The sequence below is a fragment of the Myotis nattereri genome (genome assembly GCF_964212035.1).
Source record: "Myotis nattereri genome assembly, chromosome: 2".
Lineage (NCBI taxonomy): Eukaryota > Metazoa > Chordata > Mammalia > Chiroptera > Vespertilionidae > Myotis > Myotis nattereri.
Genome location: NC_138076.1, coordinates 107,156,187 through 107,180,946, shown reverse-complemented (window position 1 = coordinate 107,180,946; position 24,760 = coordinate 107,156,187). Strand labels below are relative to the sequence as shown.

The window sequence follows — 24,760 nt, the reverse complement described above, 5'->3', positions numbered from 1 at the left end:
GCCCCTGATTCTATTATAATCACCAGTTCATTCTGTTCATCAGATTATGTATTCCCTTGATTTTTAGATTAACTTGTTGATTGATGTGTATTTGTTGTTCATAATTTGTATCTTTACCTTATTCTTCTTCTTCCTCTTCTTAAAGGATACCTTTCAGCATTTCATATAATACTGCTTTGGTGGTGATGAACTCCTTTAGCTTTTCCTTATCTGTGAAGCTCTTTATCTGACCTTCAATTCTGAATGATAGCTTTGCTGGATAAAGTAATCTTGGTTGTAGATTCTTGGCATTCATCACTTTGAATATTTCTTGCCACTCCCTTCTGGCCTGCAAAGTTTCTGTTGAGAAATCAGCTGACATTCGTATGGGTACTCCCTTGTATGTAACTGACTTTCTTTCTCTTGCTGCTTTTAAGATTCTCTCTTTGTCTTTTGCTCTTGGCATTTTAATTATGATGTGTCTTGGTGTGGTCCTCTTTGGATTCCTTTTGTTTGGGGTTCTCCGTGCTTCCTGGACTTGTAAGTCTATTTCTTTCACCAGGTAAGGGAAGTTTTCTGTCATGATTTCTTCAAATAGGTTTTCAATATCTTGCTCTCTCTCTTCTTCTGGCACCCCTATAATTCGGATGTTGGTAAGCTTGAAGCTGTCCCAGAGACTCCTTACACTATCTTCGTATTTTTGGATTCTTTTTTCATTTCGCTTTTTCAGTTGGGTGTTTTTTGCTTCTTCGTATTTCAAATCGTTGACTTGATTCTTGCGATCCTCTAGTCTGCTGTTGGGAATCTGTATAATATTCTTTATTTCAGTCAGTGTATGCTTAATTTCTAGTTGGTCCTTTATCACAACCTCGAGGGTCTCATTAGATTTCTTGTAGGTCTCATTAAGTTTATCAGCGGTTTCTAGAAAATTCTTGAAAAACCTTAAAAGTGTGGTTTTGAACTCTATATCCAGTAGTTTGCTTTCCTCCATTTCTGTCATTTCTGTCCCTTTTCTTTGTCTCTGCATTTTTTATGCTTACCTGTGTTGATAAAGTGGTTATCTGTGCTCAGTGTCCTCTAGGGCCCATTGCTTCAGCCTCCCCAATTTCCTGAGGAGGACACTCTTGGTGCACCCCCTTGTGGTCTTTGTGCACAGTCTTGTTGTAGTTAAGCCTTGATTGTTGTAGATATCACTGGGAGGAATTGACCTCCAGGCCAATCGGCTGTGTCTGCAGTGGGAGAACTTATGTGCTGGAGACACCCCTCTGGGGCAAGACTTGCTTCAATGGGGCTTTGGTGCTCACTGAGTCTGCCCCCTGAGTGTGTCCTTTATGTTTCCATGGAGCTGCAAACTGGATGGTTCCATTCTGACTTCTGGGTACACTGGCTCCTGAATTTCTAGGGACGTGCTAATCAATTCTGCCTGAGGCTATCCAGCAAAATCCTCCCTGCAGGGCTTGGGCGGGGCGGGTCCCACGGGATCAACAGGGCGGGGCTAGCAGTTATGGCTGCTCTCAGAGGCCCAGCTTCTCAGTGCCTCGTCAGTCGCTGCAAGCCACTCCGAGAGAAAGCTTCCCTTGAGTTCTGACCGATGCCAGACCGTCCCGCTTCTCCCTTATTAGTCTGGGTCCCCAGAGATTCGCCCAGAACTGGAGCTCAGAGCCTGAGACTCCCTCCCGATTGAAAATGACAGCTGTGCTCTCAGCCGCCAGCCTGCTCAGTGTGAGCCTGTGTACCTTAGTATTTTACTTCCGCACTGCGCCTCCTCTGAGTCTCGGTATGCTTTTCTCTTTCCTTCTAGTTGTAGAATTTCCACTCAGCCAGCCTTCCTGTGGTTCTGGATGATGTCCGTTCTGTCTTTTAGTTGTATTTTTGAAGTGGTTGATCGTGGCAGCAAACTCCGGTGTTTACCCATGCCACCATCCTGTTTTTTCCCAAAGTAAGAATCTTAAAGGCTGCCAGAGAAAGACAAAAAGTTACCCACAAGAGATCTCCCATTAGACAACAGATTTCTCAACAGAAACACATCAGGCCAGAAGGGAATGGGATGAAGTATACAAAGTGATGCAAATCAAGGGACTAAACCCAAGAATATCCAACAAGACTACCATTCAAAAATGTAGGGGAAATTAGGAGCTTCACAGACAAAAAAAAGGCTAAGGGATTTTATTACCACCAAGGCAGCAATGCAAGAAATGCTAAAAAGAAACAGAAAGGGAAGAAGGAACACAGGCATAACAAATAAAAATGGCAACAAACAAGTATATACAAGTATATACACACACACACACATACATATATATATGCAAATGTGGCCAGGACGCCATAACGGGTCATGACCGGACCATTAGCATATTATCTGTTTTTTATTAGTTTCTATGCTCGCCGCAGGGTGTTGCTCTAGAGATGAGGTGGAAGCAAAGAGGAGCTGGGAGAATGCAGAAGCAGTCTGAGGCGACTTGGGTGGGCAGCGCCGTGCAGGAACAGGGAGAAGGGAGAAGGTGAGAAGGCTATTGCTGCAGGTGAAAACAGAAGGGAAAAGGTGACAAGGGAGAAGGTGGCAGTTAGTAAAGGAAGGGTGATCAGGCCAGTAGGGGAGAGCAGATAGGCAGTTTTGGGGACCAGGCCAGGAAGGTAGAGCAGTTGGGGCCATCAGGCTGGCAGGGGAGCAGTTAGGGGCATCAGGCAGGCAGGTGAGCGCTTAGGAGCCAGTGGTTCCGGATTATGAGAGGAGTCCTGGATTGGAGAAGGTGCAGGCCAGGCTGAGGGACACCCCCACCCCCATGCATGAATTTCATGCACCAGGCCTTTATTTGATAATAACCTTAAATGTTAATGGATTCAATGTTCTAATCAAAAGACATAGGGTAGCTGAATGGATAAGAAAACATGACACATATATCTGCTGTTTACAAGAGACCCACCTTAGAACAAAGGATTCAGACCGACTGAAAGTGAAATGATGGGGGGAAGATTTTCAGGCAAATGAAAAAAAAAAGGTGGGGTAGCAATATTTATGTCTGACAAAATAGAACTCACAGTGGAGGCCATAAGAATTGATAAAGAAGGCCACTTCCTAATACCAAGTGAATCAGTACAACAAGAGGCTGTAACTCAGGTAAACATATATGTGCCCTATATTCGGAGCATCTAAATATATTAAAACATCTTCTGGAGGATATCAAGGGAGAGATTGACAGCAATACAATCAAAGTAGGGGATTTTAATATCCCATGACATCACTGGATAAATCTTCTAAATAAAAAAAAAATCAACAAAGAAATAGCAGTCCTAAACAACACTGTACAACAGATGGAACTAATTGACATTTTCAAAACATTCCACCCCAAAGCTATGGAATATACATTTTTCTTCAATGCACATGGAACCTTTTAAAATATAGACTATATGTTAGGACACAAGCTAAGTCTCTACAAATTCAAGAAGATTGAAATCATGTCAGTCACCTCAGACCACAATGGCATGAAATTAGAAATCAGCTACAATAAAAATGCTCAAAAACATTCAAATACATGGAGGCTAAATAGCATGCTGTTAAACAATGAAAGCATTACCAAAGAGATCAAAGAAGAATAACTTCCTGGAAATAAATGAAAATGAGTACACAGCAATCCAAAACCTTTGGAACACAGTGAAAGCAGTCTTGCAAGGGAAGTTCATATCACTATAAGCCTACCTCAAAAAAAAACTAGATAATAAGTTATCTTACCCTACAACTTAAAAAAACTAGAAAGGAAGCAATAAGAAAAAACAGGGCAGTAAGGAAGGAAATAAAAATCAGCAAAATAAATGATATAGAGACAAAATAACAATAACAACAACAGTACAGAGATCAATAAAACCAAGTGCTGGTTCTTCAAATGGATAAACAGGATTGATGTTCCTCACAGCGAGGTACACCAGGAAACAATAAGAGAGGACCCAAATAAACAAAATTAGAAGTGAAAAAGGTAAAGTAATAAATGACCTCACAGAAATACAAAGGCTTGTAATAAAATATTATGAATGAATTTATTTCAACAAACAGGTCAACCTGTACGAAATGGGCATATTCCTTGAAAAATACAAGCTTCCAAAACTCAATCAGGAAAAATCAGAAAACCCGAATTTGGAGATAATTACCAATGAAATTGAAGCAGTAATTTTAAAAAAAGCTCCCAGCAAACAACCCTGGTCCAGATGGATTCACAGGGGAGTTTTACCAAGTTTTCAAAGAACTAATACCTATCTTTCTCAAACTATTCAAAAATTTTAAGAGGAAGGAACACTTCCAAACTTTCCATGAGGTCAGCATGACCGGAATTCCAAAACCAGACAAAAGAAAACAAAGAGAACTGCTGGGCAATATCCCTGATGGATATATAGACACTAATAGCCTCAACAAAACTTTTGCAAACTGGATTCAGCAATACATTAAAAAGATCATAACAGCATGACCAAGTGGGATTTATTCTGGGGATGCATGGCAGGTACAATATTTGCAAGTGAATATATGTCATACAGCACATAAACATATTGCACAACAGAAATCTCATGATCATATCAATAGATACAGTAACGGCATTCAACAAAACCTAATACTTTTTTAAAAATAACAATGGCATATTTCACAGAGCTAGAAGAAACACTCCACCTATCTTGAGAAAGAAGAGCAGAGTTGGAGGAATCACAATACCAGATGTCCAGTTATACTAAAAAGCCACTATATTTAAAGCAGCCTGTTACTGGCACAAGAACAGGCATGTGGATCAATGAAAGAGAACAGAGAACCCAGAAATCGACATAAGCTACTATGCTCAATATTTGACAAAGGAGGCAAGAGCATACATTGTAGCAGGGGCAGTCTCTTCAATAAATGGTGTTGCAAATATTGGAAAGGTACATGCAAAAAAAAAAGTGAAACTAGACCACCAACTTAAACCATACAAAAGAACAAACTCAAAATAGATAAAAGACATTAAGATGTGAAACCGTAAAAATCCTAGATGAAACCATAGGAACCAAAATCTCAGACATCTTTTGTAGCAATATGTTTACCAATACATCTCCTAGGACAATGGGGACTAAGGAGAAAATAAACAAATGGTAACATATGAAAATGAAAAGCTTCTGTGCTTCAAAAGAAACCATAACCAAAATAACAAGAGCCCACTATATGTGAGACATATTTGCCAATGGTACATCTGATAAGGGGTTGATCTCCCAAATATATAGGGAAATGGTACAACTTAACAAAAGGAAGACAAACAATCCAATTTATAAATGGGCAAAGGACCTCAATATACACTTCACCAAAGTTGACATACAGATAGCCAAGAGACCAATGAAAAAATCTTCAGTCACTAATCATCCGAGATGCAAATCAAAGGGACATACTCAATGGGCAAAAACTAAAACCATTTGCCCTAAGAACAGGAACAAGTCAGGGATGCCCACTTTCAACCACTCCTGTTCGACACAGTACTGGAAGTATTAGCCATTGCGATTAGACAAGAAGAAGAAATAAAAGGTATCCAAATTGGAAAAGAAGATGTGAAACTCATTATTCACAGATGACATACTGTACATAGAAAACCCTAAAGATTCCATCAAAAAATTATTAGACATAATTAAATGAATTTGGTAATGTAGCAGGATACAAAACACCCAGAAGTCTATGACATTTTTATACACCTATAGTGAACTTACCGAAAGATTTAAAAAAAAATCCGAGTTACCATTGCATCAAAAAATTTAAGATACCTAGGAATAAACAACTAAGGAGATAAAAGACCTATACTTGGAAAACTATAAGACATTGAAAAAAGTGATAGAGGAAGATATAAATCAATGGAAGAACATACCGTGTTCATGGATTGGTAGAATCAACATCATCAAAATGTCCATATTACCCAAAGCAATCTATAGATTCAATGCAATCCCAATTAAAATACCAATGGCATATTCCACAGACCTAGAGCAAACTTTCTAAAAATTCATCTGGAATAAAAAAAGACCCTGAATAACGACAGCAATCCTGACAAAGAAGAACAAAGTAGGAGGGATCTCAATACGAGATATCAAGCTGTACTACAAAGTCACTGTTCTCAAAACTGCCCGGTACTGGCACAAGAACAGACATATAGATCAATGGTATAGAATAGAGAACCAAGAAATCATCCCAAACCACTGTGCTCAATTAATATTTGACAAAGGAGGGAAGAGCATACAATGGAGTCAAGACAGTCTTTTCAATAAATGGTGCTGGCAAAATTGGACAGATACCTGCACAAAATGAAACTCGACCACCATACACAAAAATAAACTCAAAAGCAATAAAGATGGGAAACCATAAAAATCTTAGAGGAATTCATAGAAAGCAAAATCTCTGACATATACCAAAGCTGCAAGGGCAGTGGAAATTAAGGAGAAAATAAACAGATGGGACTACATCAAAATACAAAGCTTCTGCACAGCAAAAGAAACCATCAATAAAACGAGAGCCCACTGCATTGGAGAACATATTTGCCAATGTTCTCTCCGATAAGGGTTTAATCTCCAAAATTTACAGGAAACTCATACTACTTAACAAAAGAAAGATGAACAACCCAATCAAAAAATGGGCAAAGGACCCAAATAGACACTTTTCAAAGTAGGACATACACAAGGCCAGGAGACAGATGCAAATATGCTCAAAGTCACTAATCATCCAAGAAATGCAAACCAAAACGACAATGAGGTACCATCTCATACCTGTCAAAATGGCTATCATCAGCAAAACAAATGACAAGTGCTGGTGAGAATATGGAGAAAAAGGAACCCTCTTGCACTGCTAGTGGGAATCCAGACTGGTGCAGCCACTATGGAGAAGAGTATAGAGTTTCCTGAAAAGTTTAAAAATGGAACTCCCATTTTACTCATTGATCCCACTTCTAGGAATATATCCCAAGAAGCTTTATACACCAATCAGATAGGATATATGCACCCCTTTGTTCATAGCAGCACAACTTACAATAGCTAAGATTTGGTAACAGCCTAAGTGTCCATCAACAGAAAATGGGTTAAAGAACAGTGGCACATCTACACAATGGAATACTATGCTGCTGTAAAAAGGAAGGAACGCCTTCCATTTGCAACGCATGGATGGACCTGGAGAGGATTATGCTAGGTCAGTTGGAGAAAGATAAATATCACATGATCTTACTCCTTTGTGCAATATAATGAACAACATAAACTGATGAACAAAAACAGATTCAGAGACAGAATCATCGATCAGACTGTCAAACCTCAGAGGGAAGGCAGATGAAGGTGGGAGTTAAAGGGAGAGAGCAACCAAAGAACATGTATGCATGCATATAAGCATAACCAATGGATACAGACACCCAGTGGGCAGGGAATGAGCAGGGTTTGGCAGGGCAATGTTGGGATCAGGACACATATGTAATACCTTTATCAATAAAGAAAAATTTTTTAAAAATCAAAATGACAATAAGATATTACCTCACACCTGTTAGAATGGCTATCATCAACCAGTGACAAGTGTTGGCAAGGTTGTGGATAGAAGGGAACCCTAGTACACTATTGGTAGGAATGCGGCTTTTTGTAGCCACTGTGGAAAACAGTATGGATTTTCCTCAAAAAGTAAAAATGGAATTCCCATTTGACCCATTCATTCCATTTCTGGGAATATATCCTAAGAAATCTGAAACACTCATCAGAAAGGATATATGCACTGTTATGTTCATAGGAGCACAATTTATAATAGCTAAGACTTGGAAACAGCCTAAGTGCCCATCAGTAGCAGATGAGTGGGTAAAAAAAACATACATTTATTGCGTGTGTAAAAAAACCTGTGATACATTTACACAATGGGATACTCCTCAGCAATCCTATATAATAAAAGGCTAATATGTAAATCGACCTAACAGTGGGATGACCAGTCGCTATGACACACACTGACCACCAGGGTGCAGACCCTCAACGCAGGGCTGCCCCCTGGTGGTCAGTGTACTCTCACAGGCAGAGCACTGCTCAGCCAGAAGCCAGGCTCATGGCTGGTGAGTGCAGCAGTGGAGGTGGGAACCTCTCCCGCCTGCATGGTAGTCGGACGTCCCCCAAGGGCTCCTGGACTGCTAGAGGGCGTGGGCTTAGGGACCCCCCCCCCAAGTGCACGAATTTTGTGCACTGGGCCTCAAGTAAAAATTTAAAAAACTCTTACCTTTTGCAATAGCATATATGGTCCTGGAGATTATTATGCTGAGCAAAATAAGCTAGTCAGATAAAGATAAGTATGACATGATCTCATGTGGAAACTAATGAACCAAATAAACTGTTGATCAAAAGTAGACCCAGAGTCATAGAAGCATGAATAGACTGTTGAATCTCAGAGGGAAAGCAGGGAAGGGTGAGTGGGAAGAGATCAACCAATGAACTTGTACTTATATATGCATAACCTGTGAACACAGACAATGGGATGGTTAGGGCCTGGGCAAGGAGAGGATAGGAGGGAGCTCGAAGAGGTTAAGGGGGTGGCTATGTAATACTTTCAACAAAAAAGATTTATAGTTTTTGTTATTTTTTATTTCAGAGAGGATGGGATAGGGAGAGAAAGTTAGAAACATCAATGATGAGAGAGATTCATTGATTGGCTGCCTCCTGCACACTCCCTATTGGGGATCAAGCCTGCAATTCAGGTATGTGCCCTTGACCGGAATTGAACCCGGGACCCTTCATTCTGCAGACAGACGCTCTATCCACTGAGCAAAACTGCCTAGATCAACAATAAAGATTTGAAAAAATAGCGGTGAATGTTTCATGTTTGTTTTAATGGAAGTGTGCAAATTACTGTGGAAGAAACAGTTAAGCCTGTTTAAGGGTGTTGGGGAATGTTTTATATCTTGAACAGAGCATAGCGGGCTGGGTACAAATCACCACATGGATAGGTAGAGAAAGGGTCACTTGGTAGAGATAACAGGTGTGTGGAAATCTGGAAGAGAGTGAGCGGGGAGTATCAGGTATTGCAGGAGCACATTTGGGTGACTTATAAGAGTTCTAAGAAATGAGGCGTCAGTAGTGAGGTAGATGGTTAGATAAGAAGACTAAGTTTGATTTTATCTTGAAGGTTGGGGTTTTCACACTTGGAAAGCTGTAACCAGCTTTCTTTAAAGGAAATCTTTTGTGGAAACTCTTTGTATAAAACACAAGTTGCCCTGCCCCGTGTTTCTCAGTGGTTAGAGTGTTGGCCTGTGCATTGTAGGGTTGTGCACCAGGCCTCTAGTCCTATATAATAAGGAGGGCATATGCAAATTGACCATCACTCCACCACAAAGATGGCGGTTTCCACAGTGGAGGCAGGGGTTTCTTTAACACACGATGGCTGCACCCACACTGGAGGCCAAGTTCCCATAGTGAGCCTTAACAAGCAATCACTAGGGACCTGAGGCTGTGCCATCCCTGCCCCTGTGGGGCTTGACAGGGGACCTGAGGTCGCGCCCACCCACCCGGCGGGTGTTGATGGGGACCTCAAGGTGTGCCCCCTGCCCCTGTGCTGGGCCGGGGAACCTCAGGCTGCTCCCCCCAGGCCAGGGGACCTGAGGCCGCACCCCCTGCCCCGTGGCTGGGTCGGGGGACCTGAGGCTGTGCCACCCCTAGTGGGGCTTGGCAAAGGGAACTAAGGCCGCGATCCCCCCTTGGCAGGGCTTGACGGGTCCTCAAGGTGCGCTCCCCCGCCCCAGTGCTGGGCTGGGGAACCTCAGGCTGCTCCCCTTACTCCAGGCCGTGGGACCTCAGGCCGTGCTCCCTGCCCAGTGGGACTTGACGCAGGACCTGAGGCTGTGCCCCCCTCCTGGCAGGGCTTGACAAGGGACTTGAGACTGTGCCCCCCTCCTGGCACCACGCCGGGGGACCTGAGGCTGCGTCCCCTGTCCGGTGGGGCTTGATGGGATCTCGGACTGTGCACCTGGCCCAGCGGGGCTTGATGGGGGATCTCAGGCCACGTCCCCCACCCGATGTAGCTTGACAAGGACCTCAAGGTGCGCCCCCCACCTTGGCCTGAGCTGGGGGACCTCAGGCCACGCCCCCTGCCCTGGCGCTGGGCCAGGGTACCTGAGGCTATGCCCCCCGCCTGGTGAGGCTTGACAAGGGTGGAACAGGCCAGGTCTGGATATAGCCCAATTGGGGTGGGGCCAGCCTGGTCTGGGTCTCCAGCAATTTTGAGGCGCATGTGGGTGGGCGGGGACTTGACTCTGGGTCCTGTGGTGTGCCCCAGACTCTGACAGGAGGAAGATTTTCATATACATTTTACTAATTTTCTTTATTCTCTGACACTTCTATTATAGAGAAAAGACAAATAGCAATATTAAAATATTTCCTCTAATTAATCCCCTTTTTAATGTGCACGAATTTCGTGTACCAGGCCACTAGTATTTGTTAGAATCAGCAGAGGTTTGTCAGTTACACTAGAGATGTTATCAAAAGAATGACTCGGGGAAACCAGTTAGCCCTAGATATGATTTTAGCAGGAAAGGGCAGTGTATGTGTAATGATAGGTGGTCAATGCTGTACTTTCATCTCTAACAATACGGCACCTGAAATCACCATAACCAAAGCCCTTCAAGGTTTAACAACCTTAGCCAATGAATTGGCAGAGAACTTGGGTATAGATGACCCCTTCTCTAGTCTAATGGAACAGTGGTTTGGGAAATGAAAAGGAATAATGGTTTTGGCCTTAACCTCTCTTGTTGTGATAATTGAGGTAATGACAGTAATAGGATGTTGCATTATTCTATGTATGAGAGGCCTTATCCAAAGTTTGAGATTGTTAACCAAACAAACCCCAGTAACATACCAGCAGAATAATCTCCTAGATACTGCAGAAAATGAAAGTCAGACTGTTAGCTGAATTTGAAGAAGAGAGTCAAATAAAAAAGGGGGAGGGGGGATTGTCAGAGTGAACAAGCAATCTTTTCTGCCGAAGAAAGGAGCTTGCTGCCATCTTAGGCTCCGCTATTTTGATATGATCTTCAGTTCTTAGGGGCTGCCATCTTGGGCTCCGCCTTACCCCTCCCCTTCCTCTGAGTTAGCCAAATGGGAACTCGAGCTCTGAGCCCTGACCAATCAAGTCAGAGTCAGAGTGAGGGGCAGGGCTGACCCTGAACAGACTTCCTGTTAGGTGTGCTTTGCCCATGATTTCCAGCTGGCAAAAGCACCTTGGTTCATTTTTCTTCTCATACTCAGTATGTGTATGACATTTTACAAGTTACATAGCTGCTCAGTTTCCTTGTCTTTAAAAATGGGAATAGTATCTACCCATTGAGTTAATGTGAGAATTAAATGCCTTAAAACATGCAACAAAAGTTGTATACAAGTTAGTCATTGATATTCACCAAAAATTCACTAAGTGTCAAGAATTGTGAGTTAATATGTGAATTATTTCATTTGACATTTATAAAACAACTAGAGGCCCAGTGCATGAAATCCATGTACCGATAAGGGGGGGTCCCTCTGCCCGGCTTGCACCCTCTCGCAATCCGGGACTCCTTGGCTAGGGTCCCTAGGCCTGGCCGGTGATCAGGGCCTATTGGGGCTTTCCTTCCCCCGGCTGCGGCAGCTGGCCCCACCCTGCCGCTGCCCCCCACACCCCCCACTCCCCCATCACTACTGGTCGCCTCCTGCGGGTGACAGGCATGGGGTGCAGTCGCTTGGCTGGCCTGGACCTCTTTCTGCAGAGCAATTGCTGGCTGGCCCTGCACACCCGCCACAGCATCTCTGGCTGGTGGCCTGGGCCTCCCTCTGTTGGGTGATTCATCGTGGGGCCCCCAGATCGATCACCCCACAGAGGGAGGCCCCACCCACCTGCTGCAGTGCTGCCGCTGGCATAGCTTGGGGCGATCCAGGGGCCCACCATCGCCCCACGATTGCCCACCATAGGGAGGCCCACCTGGCCGGGGCTCCGCAATCAATCACCGCACAGAAGGTGTCCTTGGCCTCCCTCTTGTGGGCAATCGCAAAGCCCCTCCCCCCGCCCCCCTAACAGTCACGCCGCAGAGGGTGGCCTGGGCCTCCCTCTGCGGGGCGATCATGGGGCGATGGCAGGCCCCCCGACCAGTCACATTGCACTGCCTTGGCTCGTGTTATAGCGTGCTTGTCTGGAAGGTCATCGGACAGTTGTTCTGCTGTTTGGTCGTTCATCGATTTATATATACTTTTATTATTATAGATACTTTTATGAGAAAACTGAGGCTTAGGGAGATTTCATACAGATTTGGGAGTTATAAGTAATACAGTAAGTAATAAGCCTAAGTTGGATAGGATAGAATCAAATGCTGTCAGACCATTCCTACTCCATCTGTGAACCTCAGCCCAGCAGCTCCAGCATCATGTGGGAGCTTATTAGAAACTAATAGCCCGGTGCACAAAATTCATGCACCGGGCTTGGCCAGCAGTAAAGTCCTTTTCAGACCTAAGATGATGCTATTGCTATGAATCCTACCATGACATGAGCGCAGATTGTAGCCCAGCCCAGCCTGCAACGATGTCCAGATTGTAGCCCAGATTGGGTCCCTCAGCCCAGCCTGCAACGATGCTAGCATCCCTCGCTGCGGACTCCAGCCTGAGGCCCCTCCCCTCCCCTCCCTTCCTTCAGCTCGGACTCCAGCCAGAGGCCCTTGCCCTCCCTTCCCTCCGCCCGGCCAGGGCACAGACGCTGGGCATTCCTTGAAATGGACTCCGGCTGGAGGCCCCTCCCCTCCCCTCCTTCCACACAGCTGGGCCAGATGCTGGGCTCGCATTGCTGGGGCAACGCCGCCAGAGTCCCGCCCTGGCCACTATGGGCGCCACATTCTTTGTCGGGGGGTGACGGTTAACAAAAGTCCTGGGAGACCACAGGCGTTGCTATGGCCTTGCCTCCCAGGGCCAGCGAAAGTCCCGGGAGCCCACGGCCACAGCCACCATCACCTCCTGGGGAGCTTGACACCTGTGTATGCAAATTAACTGCCATCTTTGTTGGGTAATTTGCATAGTCATTTGGATTCGCTGGTGTGCGTGGCTTCAGCATAGCGGAGGGATGTCTAATTTGCACGTTTATTATATAGGATAAGGAATCTCAAGCTTCACCCTAGATCTACTGAATTCAATAAAATATATTAAGATAAATGCATTTTAGTATAATTTTATTCTTAATGTTCAGTGTTGGCCTTTAAGGGATTATTCAGAAATTTTAAAATTAAGGGAAAACATTCTTTGACCATGTCTTCAAATTTTGTCGTCCCCCCCCCCCCCCCCAACACACACACACTTAATGCTGTTATGGTAATTTTTATTTATTTTTTATCTTCACCTGAGTATATGTTGTTTTGTTGTTGTAAATCTTTGCCCGAGGATACTTTTTCCGTTTATTTATTTACTTATTTATATAGAGTGGAATGGAAGGAGTGGGGAGAGAAAAACATGGATGTGAGAGAGATAGACACATTGATTTGGTTGTCTCTGTCCCAACTGGGGCTGGGGTTTGAACTGCACCCAGGTATGTGCCCTTGACTGGGAATTAAACCTGTTACCCTTTGGTCCACAGGTTGACGTTCTAACCTGGCCAGGGCTGAGGTTATGTTTTTTATTGATTTTTTTTTTTTTTTTTAGAGAGGAAGGGAAAGAGAAGCATCGATGGGGAAGAAAAACTGATGAGTTGCCTCATGTATGTGCCCTGACCAGGAATTGAACTCACAACCTTTTGGTGTCCGAGATGACACCAACTTAAGTTATTATTAGGCTTATTGTATTTCTAACTTCACATATCATAGTTGGATATGTTTTAAGTCCTTAAACAGTATTACTTTTTAAAAAATCCAAAACTCAGATTTGGCTTGCACATTTGTCTGAGATTCTCCTTTTAAACTTTTTGAGGGTGCTGACAATGTCTGTTACGTCTTTGTACAAGTAGGGATGATGTCTAAAATAAACATTTTAGTGTCAATTAGGTTTCAGATTATATATTTCATTTGTGTTTTATATACATGATTTTGCTTAAAAATATATTCTCTAAAGATGAAAAATTCAGATTTTCCCCCCTTGAATGTAGTTTCAAAATAATCTTTAGGAGAACTCTCAATATTTTTGCTAAAATCGGGTTTAATTCATTTCTCTGGGTAAATACCTAGAAGTAGATGGCTGGGTAATATGGTATGTGAGAGTTGAACTTTGAAAAATAAAATAACTTTTTACTTTAGAATCATTTTAGCTTTATAGAAAAGTTACAGTGACATACAGAAAGTTCATGTGTATTGGGTTGGCAAACTTCCTGCAAAGGGTCAGATATAGTAAATATTTTAGGTTTTGTAGACCAAGTGGCCTTTCTTGGAACTATTCAATGTTGCCAATGTAGGGCAAAAGCAGCCATAGATAATGAATAAATGAATGGCTGTTTAATAACTTTTAATAGTTTTTTTAAAGATTAAAAAATAATTTTATTGTATTTTGGAGAAGAAGGGAGAGGGAGAGGGAGACATGTATGTGAGCTTGAAACATTAAGCTGCTGCCTCCTGCAGGCCCCCTACTGGGGATCAAGCCTGAAACCTGGGCATGTTCCCTAACCAGGAATCGAACTGGCAACTTTTTAATGCCTGGGACAATGCCCAGTCAACTGAGCCACATCAGCCATAGCTGAAATCTTTTTTTAAAGTTTTATAGAAAACTTTTATGAAAACAGATAACAAGTTGGATTTGACCCATGGGTTGTAGTTTGCTAACCCCAGCTGTATACTCTTTACCCATCTTCCCTAATGTTTAATCTTATACAACCATGGCACATTAGTCAAAACTAAGGAATAAATTTTGGTATAATAGTATAAACTACAGGCTTTATTTGGATATCAACAGTTTTCCCCCAATATCTTTTTTCATTTCAGTTGTTGTTTTTTAATATATTTTTATTGATTTTAGAGAGGAAGAGAGAGATAGAAACATCAATGAGAGAGAATCATTGATGGGCTGCCTCCTGCACGCCCCCCACGGGAGATCAAGCTCACAACCTGGGCATGTGCTCTGACTGGGAATCGAACTGTGACCTCTTGGTTCAAACACAGCCATGCCAGTAGGGCTCATTTCCGGTTTTAATCCTATTAACCACATTACATTTTGTTACCATGTTTCCTTAGTCTGTTATTGTCATCAGTTTAGACTTATGGATGATACTCATTTTATTTTTTGGATTTTAATCTAATACTACCTTTGGCCACTGGAAATTCTTTCAGGTTGGCTCCTGTGTCCTTTAGACATGTCCTCATTTTTTGTTTTTGGGATACACTTGCTTTCTGAATGAATGGTATTCCATTATATGGGTATATATATATTTTTTTATCCAGATGGCTGGCATTTGGATTATTTTCACCTTTTTAAACTATTATGAATAATAGCTGTGTGTATTTGATTATAGTAGGTATTTGTGTGGACTTGTATTTTCTTTTCTCTTGGAATTATGTTTAACTTTTTAATAAACTGCCAAACTTGTTTACTGAAATGGCTGTACCAATTTATATTCTCAGCAGCAATGTATAAGAGTCCTGGTTGCTCCACATCATCATCAATACTTATTATTGTCTGTCTTTTATTATAGATATCCTATGGGGTATAAAGTAGTATTGGATATGGTTTTGATTTGTATCTCTATAATGTTGATGATGTCTGGCATCTTTTTTGTGTTTATTAAGCTATTCATATGTTTTTGATGAAATTTCCATTAAGATCTTTGCTATTTAGAAAAATTGTTGTTTTGTCTGTTTGTATATTCTGGATACAAGTCCTTCTTCAGAAATATGATTTTTACAAATATTTCAGTTTTTCTCTCTTTTATGGCTTGTCTTTTCAGAAGTTAAAAATTTTGATGAATTTTAATTTATCAATTTGTTCTTATATGTTTGTGCTTTAGTATCATTTTCTTACTGAGGGTCACAGAGGTTTAGAAGTTTTATTGTTTTTAGATTTTATATTTGGGTCTGTGATCCATTTTGATTTTTGCCTATGGTACTGAGATACTGATCAAAAGTGCTTTATTTTGCCGAACCGGTTTGGCTCAGTGGATAGAGCATCGGCCTGCGGACTAAAGGGTCCTGGGTTCGATTCCGGTCAAGGGCATGTACCTGGGTTGCAGGCACATCCCCAGTAGGAGATGTGCAGGAGGCAGCTGATCGATGTTTCTCTCTCATCGATGTTTCTAACTCTCTATCTCTCTCCCTTCCTCTCTGTAAAAAATCAATAAAATATATTTAAAAAAAAAGAAAAAAAAAGTGCTTTATTTTAAGTGTTGTTTTTGTGCATATGTTCTTGCACCATTTGAAAAGGCCGTCTTTTATCCACTGAATTGCCTTTGTGCTTTGTCAAAAATTAGTTGCCTATGTGTGTGTGTGGGCTTACTTTATGGACTGTTTATTCTATTTCATTTTTTAGTCTTCTGACTCATGAAAATGTTATCTCTCTCTGTTTTGTCTTCCTTTGATTCCTCATAGAAAAGTTAATATTTTTCATTGTTTAGGTCTTATCTATTTTTTTGTTAGACTTAATCATCCTTCATACTATTTATTTATTGTTAATCTTCAGCCGAGGATATTTTTCCATTGATTTTTAGAGAAGGGGGGGGGGGAGAGGGGGAGAGAGAGAAACATAGATATGAGAGAGAGAAATTGGTTGCCTTCCACACATGCCCCAATTAGGACTGGGGATCAAGCCTGCAACTGAGGTACATGCCCTTTACTGGAATCGAACCTGGGTCCTTTCAGTCCACAGGCTGACGCTCTATCCATTGAGTGAAATGTACTAAGGCAGTGATGGCAAACCTGTGACACGTGTGTCAGAGGTGACACGCAAACTCATTTTTTTGGTTGATTTTTTTTTTGTTAAATGGCATTTAAATATATAAAATATCAAAACTATAAGTCTTTGTTTTACTATGGTTGCAAATATCAAGAAATTTCTATATGTGACACGGCACCAGAGTTAAATTAGGGTTTTTCAAAATGCTGCCTCGCCAAGCTCAAAAGGTTCACCATCACTGTACTAGGGCAACTTAATACTTTTTAAATTGCAATTGTGTTTTGCTAGTATATAAAGATATCATTGACTTTTGTATGTTGATCATAGATCCTGTAACGACCCAATCCTTTTCTCTCTCTCTCTGTTTCTCTCTCTCTTCGTTATTGCACTGTCTAGAACTTCCCATAAAATTTCAAGTAGAAGTGTTCAGATAAGACATCCTTGTCTTGTTTCTTATCTCACAGGATAGCACTCAAGCTTTCCCCATTTCTCTTTAGATTTCTTCCTGAACTCATGGGTTATTTAGAAAGAAATGTGTTAATTTGTTCCATTTATTTGGGAATCAGAGAGCTTACTATTATTGGTTTTTAATTTCATACTAGAGGCCTGGTACATGAAATTCATACACGGGTAGGGTCCCTAGGCCTTGCCAGTGATCAGTGCCAATCGGGCCTTCCGGCTGTCAACCAGGGCCTTCTTTCCCCGGTTGCTGGCCAGGGCCTTCTTTTGTTCTGTGCTACCCCATGGTGGTCAGCACACATCATACTGAGCAATTGAACTTCCAGTCGAACTCCTGAGGGGACACCTTGCATATTAGCCTTTTATATATATAGAAGATTTGTCAGATAAGATGCTTTATGTGACTTTCATCTTATTAAATTTATTGAGATTTGTTTTATGGCACAGAATGTGGTCTTTTTGTAGTGCTTCATGTGTACTTGAAAAGAATGTGTATTCTGCTATTGTTAGCTGGAGTGTTCTATAAATGTCAATTCTGGAACTTTCAAAAATCTTTTAATACAAAAGGGATGAAATATGAAATGAATTTATTTCCCTTTTCCCAAATTCATAGCATGAGTCCTTGGAAATCCTGCCAGCTCTTTTTTTTTGCTTCAGAGCAGTCTTCTGATTGGAATGACAGCTTTGAATTGGAAGACATTATTTCATCAATACACTAATCAGCCACAGAGATTACCTGATTGGCTACTTAATAATTAAATGAAGTTGCTTGTAACTCATTGAGCCTACACAGAACTCACTCAGTTAACTCTGTACTGTCCAGTATGCCTGGGTATTCTCATGTGCAACTGGAGAAGCCTAAATCCATGCAAATTCTGGTGAGATAAAGAAGCAGATATTCCAGTCAGTCTCAAGAGAAGTACCTTATTTAAGAAGCAGAGTAAGTACAAGTAAAACAAAGCTACAAATTCAAAAACCAGTCCTTAACTTGAGTATTCCTTTATTAGCAATGTTCTTGGCATCTTAATGGAAAAACTTTTATACCAACACTTCTTTTGGATAATTTGTGATGAACTCTCTTCATAGAACCTTCTTGCAGCAGCCTGGTGAGACACAGTAAGGTTGGTGAAAGAGAAGGCCACACTGGATGGATTATAAATTATAGATGATGAACAAAAAATAAGAGCTAGAATTTCAGAATTGGAAGAGACCTTGAATAAGATGACCTTATTTCAGTCTTTCATTTTATATATGGATAAAGTGATGGTTGAGAAAATTAAGATACAGAAAAATCAGGCATTTGTTAACTGTGGTTTTCAACAGGTGTGATTTGCCCCCAAGATGACTTGGCAGGGACTGGAGACATTTTTGTTTGCTACAATTTAGGGCTGGGGCAGGGGACTACTGATGACTGGGTAGAGATCATGATTATTGCCAAATATTCTATAATGCATAGGACAGCTCCCCAGAACAAAACAATCATCTGGCTCAAAATGTCAATACTGTGGAGCCTAAGAAACCCTGTTCAAAATCCAACTTAACTTGAGTTTTATTTAGAACATGAACCTCCAACTCTACTTCAATGACTCACATAATATTGTCATCAGCTGTTGGTAACCACCTCTAAACTATTTTTTCCAAGTTCGTTTACATTAACATAAAACTAACCCTTAACCATTTAAAGTGTACAATTTAATGGTATTTAGTAAATTTACATTGTGCAGCTATTTAGATTTATCTAGTTCCAAGACATTTTTATCACCCCAAAAGGAAATGCTATACTCACTAAAACAGTCACTTTTCATTTCACTCTGCTTCCAACGCCTGGCAACCACTAGTCTGCTTTTTGTCTCTATGGGTTCTAAATTCTTTTATGTTTGCTTTCTTTTGAATGCTTTGGAAAGAACATTGGACAAGAAGTCAAGAGAGTGCACTTCACATCCCAGTTGCCTTGCCTTGTTCTTTGTCTTGCTATCTGTATGATTCAAGTTACTCATCTATTCCTCAGTTAAGCCTCAGTTTGCTCTTTATTTGTGTGACAGCTGTCATAGTAGCCAGAATGACATTCTTCCTTAAAGTCTGAAATTCTAGCTCACATTTTGTTCACTCAGAATTTTTGTTGGACATCCGTAACAGAATTTTTATTTTAAAAACAATTTTTTATCGGTTTAAGAGAGAGAGAGAGAAATATCGATTTGTTGTTCCACTTATTTGTGGATTCATTGGTTGCTTCTTGTATGTGCCCTGACAGAGATTGATCCTGCAACCTTAGTGTATTGGCATAACACTAACATCTGAGCTACCCGACCAGGGCTGTAACAGAATTTGTAACTATACAATAACTAGAGGCCCGGTGCACAAAAATTTGTGCACTCGGGTGGGACCCTCAGCCTGGCCTGTGCCCTCTTGCAGTCTGGGACCCCTCGGAGGATGTCCACCTGCTGGCTTAGGCCCGCTCCCTGGGGGATCGGGCCCAAGATGGCAGTCAGACATCCCCCTGGCAGCCCGGCAGCCCTTGGGGGATGTCCACTTGCCAGCGGGGAGCAGACCTAAGCTGCAGTCGGACATCCTTAGCGCTTCTGAGGAGGCAGGAGAGGCTCCTGCCACCACCGCTGTGCTGGCAGCCATCAGCCTGGCTTGTGGCTGAGCAGAGCTCCCCCTGTGGGAGCGCACTGACCACCAGGGGACAGCTCCTGCATTGAGCATCTGCCCTCTGGTGGTCAGTGTGTGTCATAGTGACCAGTCATTCTGAGTGGTTCTGCTGTTAGGGTCAATTTGCATATTACCCTTCTATTGCATAGAATAGAGGCTTGGTGCATGGGTGGGGGCCGACTGGTTTGCCCTGAAGGCTGCCCTGGATCAGGGTGGGGGTTCCGTTGGGGTGCCCGGCCAGCCTGGGAGAGGGGCTGATGGCTGTTTGCAGGCTGGTTAAGCCCTCCAGTGGGGACCCTCACCCCATGGGGGTTTGGCCAGCCTGGGTGAGGGGCTGATGGCTGTTTTCAGGCTTCCCAAACCCCTTTTAGGGTGGGGGTCCCCACTGGGGTGCCTGGCAAGCCTGGGTGAGGGACTGATGGCTGTTTTCAGACTGAACAAGCCCCCCGGCAACCGAAGCTCCCAGCCTTTCCTTTTTTTTTTTTTTTTTTTTTTTTTATTCGCTCCAGCTCCGTGGCCAAGGCAGCTGGAAGCGGGTATCTAGGGTTTATTTACCTTCTATAATTGAAACTTTATTGCCTTGAGAGGAGGCAGCAGCTGGCTGGGAAGCTTGGCTTCTTCCATCATTGGGGCAACCAAGCCTCCTGCTTGCTCCAGCTCCGTGGCTGCCGGCTGCCATCTTGGTTGGGTTAATTTGCATATAGTCACTCTGATTTGCTGGTGGGCATGGCTTAAGGCATAGTGAATGTATGGTCAATTTGTATGTTTGTCTATTATTAGGTAAGATTTATTTCTCATCCAGGATGCTTCTGAGCCACCTTTCCAGATACTGAATTAAGTATCCTTGGATTGATGTGCTTCAATTTTGAAACTAATTTTAGTTTAACACATCGTATGCGGGAAACGTATTTATACGTTTTACGTTGACTGGTAGTAGAGCGGCGCGGGACATGTATTAATACGTTTTTTATAGACTAGCGGTAGAATGCGGGTAACGTATGAATACGTAAACTAAAGTTATCGTAATTTTACTGAATGTTGCCATTTGCACAAAAAATTAGCAAAAATGGCCTGCTCCACCTGTTAGCGTGAGATAAAAACTACCCGCAAACAATGTGTTAAGCTCAAATAAAGTGATTAGGGAGATAAAGATACCTCCAAAATATAAATTCATCCCATTACTAAACAAATACATTTTGGGTTACCTAATTTAGCACGTACTTTGTATTGCTTTGTAATTTAACAAACAAACACAAGTATATTCCTGTATTTGAGTTCTTGCTTAAAACCCTCCAATTGTCCTGGGTAGTGTGGTTCAGTGGTTAGAATGTCACCCCCTCAGATCAAAGGTTCTTGGGTTCAATTCCTGCTCAAGGGCAGGTACCTGGGTTGCGGGTTCTTTTCCTGCCCCCAGTCAGAGCGTTTGTGGGAGGCAACCAGTTGATGTGGCTCTCTCACATAGATGTTTTCTCTGTCTCCCCCTTCCACTCTCTCTGAAAAACCAATGGAAAAAAAATATCCTCAGGTGAGGATTAAACAAAAAATAACCCTCCAGTGGTTTCTTGCATTTAGAGTAAATTGTAAATTCATTAACATGAATAGTAGGGTCCCCACAAAATCTTTCTGTTTTCATGGTCTGACCAGTTATTTTTCTCATGAAGTCTCTGGGCCCCTTAAGGCCTTTGTACCAGCTGTTTCCTCTCTTTGAACGGCATGGGAGTATGTGCCCTGTTCCTAGCTGTCAAATCTCAGCCCCAGATGTCATTTCAGTGAAATGTTCCATGATTACCCTATCCATCTATATGGCTTGTTTTAGTAATTTAAAATGAAGTAGAGAAAACAATACAGTGAATTTCCATCACTCAGCTTTAACAGTTGTTAACATTTCATGTTCATAATCACCTAGTTTAAAGTAGTGCTCCATAACTCTTCAATTTTCTTTTTCTGCAGTTACCTTGTTTAATGTATTTGTACCTCCCTAGCCCTGCACACTGTAAATTTCATGGAGTTAGGTACACATTCACTTTTGACTCCCCAGTACCTGGAATTGTCCATGTACATAGTAGATACTCAATAAATATTTACTGAATGAATGAAATAAGCTTCCTAAAAGCAGGAACAATGTTTTTTCATATTTGTATTCTTTTTTTTTAAACCAGTACTGACCCTCTTTTTTAATTTTTTTCCATCACCATTTATTCCCCCTATATCCTCTTCCACCTCCACTCAACCCTACCACCAATCACCACATCTGTGTTAAGTTCTTCCTCTTTTTTGCTGAATCTGCACATTTGTATTCTTAACTGTGCCTAGTAAAGAACAACTTCACACATACTGGACATTTAGTAAATATTCAGTCTGGTGTTTTTTATTTTTCTAAGTCACTGCTCCTCTCTACTGACAATAGATTTGTTTACATAATGGCCCTTCAGGATTTCTCTAATAGAAGGGAGGAGAAGAGTATACTTTTCTTTCATTTACTTTCTGATCACCCTGCTTGTATAAGAACAGGCTTCTTATGGATTGGTGATTTTTTTTTTCTTTTTCCCCTTAACAGATTCACTTGTTTTTTTTAATCCTCCTTGTTGTCTGTTCATAGGTAATTCCTAACACATTGTGGAAGCCTGCCTTTATCTTTCCTTTCTCTGATCTATTGTTTCTAGAACTATAGAAGATGAGATGTGGAAAGGATGTTTGAGATCATTTAGGTTTAATTCATAGTTTTACAGGTGAGGAGATTTCCCAAGGTCATAAGCAATGGGTTGAATTTGGATTAGGCCCAGTAGAGCCAAACCTAGCAGTTAATAGTAGGCAAAATCTTAATCTTTTTTTTCCCATTGTTTTCTATTTGAGTTCTGTTTATCAATTAAATTCCTTTTAATCTGTGACCATGTTTTTTTCTTTTTTAGTACCTTACATAGGTTTTAGTACTAGCCACAGAGTAGTATTTATTTTGGGGTTAAGAGAGTAATGAGAAGGCCTTGTGTTTTTGCAGTATTGGACAATAAACTCAATATGATATTTCTACCTGCCTTATGGAAAGAGATACCTGGAGGGCAAATCTTGATTACTTGTGCAATGGACATATAAAAAGAATTGGAAATGGAACAGATGACATGAAGAGGATTACCAGAAGGTTGCAGATGGTGTCTTTGCACTTTGGAACGAGTCCCTCAGTTCCTCCTTTCCAAGCCAGGGTGAAAGCTCCATCTGGATCTTCCCTGAGTACAAGAATGTGAAGTCATGGCCATAGGATGTAAAATCTGGGTTTTGATGAAAGTAATTGTCAGGTTGGATAGACTTGAAAATGTTAGAGACAGGATGTGAGGAAATGAAGACTTGGTTTAGGTAGGTCCTAATGTATGACTTCTCTTTCCATTTGTCTAGTAAAGTCCAAATCATTGGCACCTTGGTTCCTGTTTTTATTCTTTTTTATCAAAAAGAAAACTTAAGCCCTGGCCAGTGTTGCTCAGTTGGTTGTAGTGTTGTCCCATGTATCAAAGGGTCTTAGGTTTGATTCCAGATAAGGACGCACACCTAGGTTGTGGGTTTGATCCCTGATTGGGGTGCATATGGGAGGCAAATGATCCATGTTTCTCTCTTACCTCAATGTTTCTCTCTCTTCCTCTCTCTTCCTTTCTCTCTAGATTCAGTGAAAAGCAGCCTCTGGTGAGGATTAAAGAAAAGGAATAGTTAAGTATAAATGTAAAAATTTAAAATAATGCTTTTTCTCTAAAAAAAAGTTGATTGTAGCTCTTTCCCATCTTACAAAATAGTGAGTGGAAAAGCCGAGAAACTGGATACTAAGGAGAAGAAACATAAAACCAGTAAGGCTAATGCTGGTGGCAAGGTTAAGAAGGGAAAGCCCCAAGGCAGCCAAAACTGTCCTAGTGAGAGGAATTGTTAGATATTCCCAATCAATTGTGTGTTCCTGAAAAGCCATGCACTCGAGGAAGTATTCAAAAGCTAAATCTAGAATTGAAAAGAAAAAGAAAGTTCCTGCTACTATCACAACACCAGTTTGTGGTGGGTGACAAGAATGGTGTACCCAAGTGGCCAAACTTTGCAAAATGCCTAGATATTATCCTACTGCAGATGTGCCTTGAAAGCTATTGAACTGTGGCAAAAAACCCTTTAGTCATCATGTGAGAAAACGGGGGACCAGCATCACTCCTGGGACCATTCTGATCATCCTTATTGAGCACCACAGAGGCAAGAGGTGTAGTTTTCCTGAACTAGCTGAGCAGTGGCTTGCTATTTGAGACTGGACCTCTGTCCCTTAATTGAGTTCCTCTGCATAGAACACTTTAGAAATTTGTCATTGCCATCTCTACCAAAATTGATATCAGTGGTGTGAAAATACCCAAACATCGTACAGATGATTACTTCAAGAAGAAGCTGCACAAGCCCAGACACCAGAGGTTGAGATGTTCAACACAGAAAGAGAAATACAAGATTACAGGGCAACCCAAGGCTGTTCAGAAAGCCATCGATTTGCAAATTCTGCCCAAAATCAAAGCAGTTCCTCAGCTCCAGGGCACTGTTGGCTTTCACAAATGAAATTTATTTTCACAAACTGTTCAAAATTCCTTTTGAAGAACCTAATTAAACAACTGATCGGTTTTTTTAAAAAGTTGATTTAAACTTCAGAAAATTGAGATAAGAAAATGGTTATTTATAATTAGTTATCTTGAGCCTATATAGACATATTTATATATGCAAACACAATTTGAAAATACATGGTATTGTAATAACATATGTTTTATTTCCTTTTAAAAGTAATATATGCACTGGCCGGTTTTGCTCAGTGACCTAAAGGTCTCAGGTTCGATTCCCGGTCAAGGGCACATACCTTGGTTTCAGGTTCAAT

General features: G+C 41.5%; 1 protein-coding gene and 1 pseudogene across 2 annotated transcripts in view; both read left to right on the top strand.

Moving 5' to 3' along the window:
* CECR2 (CECR2 histone acetyl-lysine reader) overlaps nt 1-24,760 on the top strand; it is a 221,925-nt gene that overhangs the window by 59,218 nt on the left and 137,947 nt on the right. The gene's annotated exons all lie outside the window — the stretch shown is intronic.
* Nucleotides 23,961-24,450, top strand: LOC308512016 (large ribosomal subunit protein eL6-like; annotated as a pseudogene). The gene has a single exon. The product of its transcript is annotated as a large ribosomal subunit protein eL6-like (transcript).